We start from the raw sequence: 5,119 nt of genomic DNA, 5'->3' as shown, positions 1-5,119 counted from the left end.
TCCCTCTAGGGTCTAACAATATATAGTTATATATATACATACATGTGTTTTGAGTTTTTATGATTATATATATGAAATTATATATTTCATATTTTCTATTGTGTTTTTGAAAACATTGCATAGAATATGCAATTTTGTGAAAATGTTGTATTCTTAGTTTGTAGACTTCAATATCAGTTTATACATGTTTTACTAAGTCCATAAAAACATTTCACAAAGTTTCAAAAGTTGGTTTATGTCAAAACATTAAAATTTAAGTATCTCATATTTTCATGTTTTGAACTATTTTGTAAAATGATGATATTTTTCATTTGGGAGGTCCTTTCTGATAACCAGTCACTGTAGCATGTTTATTATCATGTCTACAATCATTCCCCAAAGTTTTACATTTTTTAGAATTTATTTGATATTTTTAAACAGGGTTTTAAATTCAGAAAAACAGCTTTCAGAATTAGTTTTCTGTTATATCAGTTTTCGGTCGATCGCACCGGTCGACCGCTCGTTTGTTCTTTCGTCAGCATGGTCCAGAGAGTTGGTCGGTCGACCGATGCGGTCGACCGAGAGCTCCATCGGTCGACCGCACCGGTCGACCGACGATTGTCCAGAGCTGGTCTTCGTGTTTTTGCTCTCCGTCGGTCGACCGACAGAATTTCCGATCGACCGACAATAGATCCGTTGGCTTCCAACGGCTATTTCTCTGAGCTGTTTGCTGGGGCTATTTTTGTCTTTTGTTAGATGTTTTGACTGAGATTTAGAGTGGGTATAAATACCCTATTGCTGCTTTCTTTCAACACATCTAAGAAGTTTTTAAACAAGTTTTAAATAAGGGTTTAAGTGTGTTTAAGGTTTGTTTTGTTTGTGAAGAAGTTTTCACAAGTGGAGGAGATCATCTTCTTGTTTGGGCTCCAATCTCCATCTCTCCATCTTGTCTTCCATTGAGAAGTTTTCTAAACTCTACTCTAGCTTTCATTTGTTATTTGTCAATTATCATTTCTATTAAAGCTAGTTTTATATTGAGTTTAGTTGATTTGATTTTATCTCATTGTTACACACACCCACTTGAGCTTATTGTATTTGCATACATAGTATATTAGGGTTGTGAGAGATTGTAACATTGAGTTGTGCTTCATTGTGTTCTCATCTATTGTAGAGAACAAATTTACATTTGTTACATTGTGAGTGTTGTAAGGTTTTCGGTGAGCTAGAAACCGAGTGTGTAGTGAAGTTTTCGGTGAACTAGAAAACCGATTGTGAGGAGTGACGTTGATCGGTGAGCGTTGAAAACCGACACTGTGAGGTGTAAACGTTATTCGGGTGAGCGTAGAAAACCCGGTTGTGATAGTGGATTTATCCCCGGGAGTGGAGAGCGGAGACGTAGGACGGAAGGTCCGAACTCCGTGATCATATTGCTTGTTTGAGTTTGTCTTTGACGTATTTGCTTTTGCATTTATCTTATATCTCCAATTGTGCATTACTCATTTATTTCATCCACTATCTTATTTAGATTATTTACCCTTGTGTTGTTTATATATCCTTGCATATATCTCATAGTATATCTCTTTGCTAGGATATTTACCTTTGTTCATATTGCTTATTCTTGCTTGTAACATATTGTATATCTCTCTTGCAAGAATAATTTGTTAATTATTTTTTATTGGCATTTAATCTTGCTTGTAACATATTGTATATCTCTCTTGCAAGAATAATTTGTTAATTATTTTTTATTGGCATTTAATCAGATTAGATTAGCATAAGACCCTAATCACCCCCCTCTAGGGTCTAACAGAACTCATCCCTGCATCCCAGAGATTGAGATATAGGTGATTACGTTCCAAAGTTAAAGCAACGCAATCACTACATCTTTAGCTGTCAACGCAGCTCAAACGCAACATATACGTAGTGTTTTCAACTGCTAAACATAGCACACAGCACAGACGCAACACAAATGCAGCTCTAACGCACCGCGTTCACAGCCACTGAACGCAGCACAAACATGGTACCAATTCAACCGCGGATGCAACTCAAGCTCAGACGCTGACGCATCATCCAAAAGTATACATAAGTTCATGCTCAGCAACGTAAGACTTGCGTTTGACCTGTTCAAACGTAATCGTAGCAATCCCGAAACTTCTCTTCACCTATGATTTGGGGAGTGGTTTACGTGGGTTATTATACCCGATTAATGGGGCGACTAAACCCCCACTTAGGAGCGGATTAAGAGGGCAGTTACAACCCCTTATCCTCCTATAAAAATCCTAACAAACTCCAGAGAAAGGAGGATCTTCTTCTTTTCGAGAGGATCTGAGGGGACTAGACTTCTAAGATCTGAGAGTGATTCTGGTGGCTGGTGGATTAATCCTCTCTTCAGCAACAAAGAATTCATATACTTGGCTTATTAATCGATTATTCGGTGGCTGGTGGATTAATCCTCTCTTCAGCAACAAAGAATTCATATACTTGGCTTATTAATCGATTATTCGGTTAAAACAACTCTTTTAACAGAGTCAGCAACAAAGAATTCATATACTTGGCTTATTAATCGATTATTCGGTTAAAACAACTCTTTTAACAGAGTGTGGCTCTCATTCTGAGTCATAAAACTCGCAAAGAGTCCTCCAATTGTTCCAGTGAAGACAATACGTTCGGATCGTCAACGAGAAGCAAACTTGACGCAAACATTCGAGGGAGGCAACTCATCGCTACTGCGAAGAATCTAGAATTAAACAAAGAGGAGAATCCGGATCATTCTCCTCTCTTTTGTAATCAGAATTCAAATTGTAATTAAGATAGAGAGAATACAAATCAAATTTCTTTCATTTTATTTACTACAAATTTTCCACCAAACAAGGAGGGACTGATACAGGAGATCGACACGACCGAAACGACATTAGCAGAAGACGATTCGACATCTCAACTCGATACGAGTCGATAGTCGAGATGACTAAACAGATGGACAATACGAGACTCGACTCAAACCAGCCGAGACGAACAGACGACTCGAGGCGACGAGTCAAGATGACGACTTGAGGCTAAGCAACCCAACCGAGACCCCAGTCGACAGGATGAGACGACACATCCTAGTCGACACGAAGGGCGGTGTTAGTCGACACATGCCAGTCAACACGAAAGGCGAAACTACTCGACATACTTAGTCGACTCATGTCCAGTCGACACGAAAGCCGGTACTACTCGGCACGCCTCGTGTCGACTCGGCAAACAGATTAGGAAAGGAGTTTGTTTTTGGTTATTTCCTTTTAGGATTAGAGTTTCTTTTTTGTTAGAGTTAGGATAGGGTTATTTGGCTATAAATATTAGTTCCTTTTGTAAATCCAAAATTAACTTTTTAATTATTCAATCAAGAGAAATTTCTCCATTATTTTCTTCCCTAAACTTGGGAAAATTAGGGCTTGTGGATTTAAGCTTGTTATCTACCTACTATTGTCAGGCCTCGTCGGCATCGGAACGATATCCGATCGGTCTCCCGTTTCTACGTCTGCATCACTTTGTGATGAGGGATATCTCTAGCTCAAGGAGTTTTACTTTGTCTATGCAGTTTAGATTAATCCTCCGACGGAAATGAAGAATGGAGAAAACACTCATGCTCTTCATAATTTGCAAACTCACAAAGACAGAAGGAAATACAGTAGATCATGCCCCAGTTATAGACTTGGTGGCCGCAATGTTTTTCATGGAGAGAGAGAGAGAGCCCATTCTTGAGCAAAGTCCAAAAAAGTATTTCTGTTCCTAGTAGAATGGTTAATGAAAACTTGAAGAAATAGTACAAATATTCCATGATGAATGTCAAAGAAAAATATGAGGAGTTAGAGTTGCAAAGAAGAGTATATATCTAGCTAGAGAAGAAAGTAAATAGGAAAGAGGAAAGAGAGAGAGAGAGAGAGAGAGAGAGAGAGAGAGAGAGAGAGACGAGAGAGAGAGAGAGAGAGAGAGAGAGAGAGAGAGAGTCATGTTTGGTAAGATAAAGTGATAGAAAAGAGAGAGAGAGAGAGAGAGAGAGAGAGAGAGAGAGAGAGAGTCATGTTTGGTAAGATAAAGTGAAGAAAATGAAACACATGATTACGAGAGATTAGAAAAAAACATGATTAGAAAAAAAAACATGATTAGCAGAAGTTGATTGATAGGTAAGATAAAGTGAAATTTTTTTTTTTTGAGAGAAAAACAAGGGATATACCCTGTTCATTAAAAACAAAAGTATATTTACAAAAGTAGGATACGAACTGTATCCATAAAGATTAGTGGATACAAACCATAAAGATAAAGTGAAAAAAAATGAAAAACATGATTAGGAATAAAAAAAGAGAAGTCATGTTTGGTATAATTCTAACACTTATTTTCCCGTGTTGTATCATTGATGTAATTGGAAGAAGAAAAAAGGAGAGAGAGAGAGAGAGAGAGAGAGAGAGAGCAGAAGTTGATTGAAAGATAAGATAAAGTGAAGAAAATAAAACACATGATTAGGAATAAAAAAGACAAAGTCATGTTTGGCATAATTTTGACACTGATCACTACAAATTAAAAGAGCTACATGTTACCGTGTTCTTAACTACACCATCCAACGCTTTTGAAACGTGCGTATAGTGAGACCCAAAGTTTGACTCAATCATGTCAACGGCAGATGTAATTAGCAAATACACACATTTTTCACAAATTTTGGCAAACTTCAACCGTTTCTTCCACAAACATTAGCACTTGCCAATATTTTCCCAAAAAACGTGTGCCCATCACAGAATTGCCGCTGCTTCTTAATTTGTTCTTCTTATACCTACTTTTTCAAAAGCCTGCTATTATGCATTACATCCAAATTATAGGATAATAATTAAAACAATATATCAACAAACAATATAAATCATTGAACTGAAGCTTCTCAAAAGTAGGATAAAATACTATCAAAAAACTAAATATTACAAAGCACATTTTAATAAAAATATTACAAACTTTGCTCATATCACTAATATTATCAGCACAACAGCTACAAATGAGCTCAATAACTCCAGTTGATTTCTTCTATTGTATATTCATCTTATTCATGTTTCAAAGCATGCTGTTTCAAGAAAAGGCAAAAACAAAACAAGTCAGAGATCCATTCTCCAGGATATTCTTC

Source organism: Asparagus officinalis, chromosome 8 (assembly GCF_001876935.1).
Source record: "Asparagus officinalis chromosome 8, Aspof.V1, whole genome shotgun sequence".
In the NCBI taxonomy this organism is placed as follows: Eukaryota; Viridiplantae; Streptophyta; class Magnoliopsida; order Asparagales; family Asparagaceae; genus Asparagus; species Asparagus officinalis.
This window is presented reverse-complemented; position numbering follows the sequence as displayed.